We start from the raw sequence: 1,919 nt of genomic DNA, 5'->3' as shown, positions 1-1,919 counted from the left end.
ATGTGGTTCAATTAAGAAATCATTTTTAGTTTCTCTGTCTGCAAATTAAGAAAACCTAGACTTTCTAAGAATTTTTGTGAGACACTATCTGTTTCAGAACCTGGCACTAACTCAGTGTTCAATAAAATAGACTAACATTATTTTGTTGCCATTGTTATTATTATTATGACCATTCAATGTGATGCCTTTATGGCATAATGAATCTATTTTTTCCAGTTTTATTGAGCTATAATTGACATACAACACCATATAAATTTAAAATATACAGCATAATGGTTTGACTTACAAATATTATGAAATGATTGCACCAAGTTTAGTTAACATCCATCATCTCAGATAGTTATAAAAAAAGAAAAAGAAAAAGAAAAATATACGTTTTTTTCTTGTGATGAGAACTCAAGATTTACTCGCTTAAGAGCTTTCACATATACCAAAAATATGTAACGCTTCATGAATTTACATGTCATCCTTGTGAAGGGCCATACTAATCTCTGTATCATTCCAATTTAGTAGATGTGCTGCTGAAGTGAGCACCAACTATTTTTTTTAATACTTATTTCGATAGACCTTTGGTCTTTGTCCGACAAAGAAATTCTTTTCAAGAAATTCTTCATTTCTTAACGGTGGATTCAGTAGTGAGGAAGTGAGATTCTGCTGTGCATTTTAGAAATCAACAAAAGAGAGTCTTTCTGAAATACTTATTTTAGGTCTCAGAATTTAAACGTTGGAAGTTGGCTTCTCTGGATCATCTTCAAGATCAAATAATAAACAATTTGATTTGACATATTTCCTCTTTGGTGTTTCATACATCTGTTAAAACATAACAGACAGGGGTACCACTTGATGAGAATCTGGAGAAGGACGTATATAAATAAACTGAATTTCAACTTGAAAGTTATTAATTGTACCTTGGTATTAAAATTGATGTAACATATTTACTATAGTATCTTTATGCCAAATAACTCCAGCATATTTCAAATAATGGCTCCATGATCACAATAATATCTTAGGTAGGAAAGATACATCATAGCCAATATATGTCAGTATCACTATTTTACTAAAGTCTCATGTAGCATGTTAAATGTCATATCTCTCCGAATTTTTTAAAACTAAGTTTAACTACCCATAGAGGTAAAATTTACCCCAAATAATATTATTTTTGAATTATTTAACATAGAGTCAGCTTCTTCTTAACTTAAGGGTTTTGTCGTATTTCTTTTCAGCATACTTTATATATACCTGTTTTCCATTCAAATAAGTGCATTGGGCAGAAATATTAGTTTCGCAGCCTATGATAAAGAGAGTAGTCATCCTCTTCTATTAATCTACTTACTAACAAAAACGTCTCTCGGTGTATATTTAATAGGTTTTAATATTAAAAGGCTTAATATTGAAGTGCTTGCATTTACACTTAAAATAGCAGATGGACACGCAGTACAGGAGTACCATGTTTTATTGTGCTTGGTTTATTGTGCTTCACAGACATTGATTGCATTTTTCAAATTGAAGGTCTTTAGCAACCCCATGTCAAGCAAGTCTATCAGCACCATTTTTCCAACAGCATTTGCGCACTTCATGTTTCTGTGCCACATTTGGTAACTCTCGCAATATCTCAATCTTTTTCATTATTATTATATTTGTTGTGATGTTCTGTGATCAGTTTTCTTCGATGTTACTATTGTAATTGTTTTGCGGTGCCACAAACTACGCCGTGTAAGATGGTGAACTTAATCGATAAATGTTGCGTTTCCTCTGACTGCTCCACCAATCAGCCATTCTCCTATCTCTCTCCCTCTCCTTGGGCCTCCCTATTTCCTGGGACACAATTATATTGAAATTAGGCCAATAAATAACCCTATGGTAGAATCCTCTGAGTGTTCAAGTGAAAGGAAGAGTTGCACATCTCTCACTTTAAATCA

General features: G+C 32.6%; 1 non-coding gene across 1 annotated transcript; it reads right to left on the bottom strand.

The window, feature by feature from the left end:
- Positions 1-432: 432 nt before the first annotated feature.
- LOC111775110 (U6 spliceosomal RNA) lies at positions 433-534 on the bottom strand. Its single transcript, XR_002810612.1, has one exon. It is a non-coding gene; the product is annotated as a U6 spliceosomal RNA (small nuclear RNA).
- Between the last annotated feature and the right edge of the window lie 1,385 nt (positions 535-1,919).

Source organism: Equus caballus, chromosome 9, assembly GCF_041296265.1.
Source record: "Equus caballus isolate H_3958 breed thoroughbred chromosome 9, TB-T2T, whole genome shotgun sequence".
Lineage (NCBI taxonomy): Eukaryota > Metazoa > Chordata > Mammalia > Perissodactyla > Equidae > Equus > Equus caballus.
Note: the sequence above shows the minus strand (reverse complement) of the source record. Positions and strands in the feature narration are given on the sequence as shown.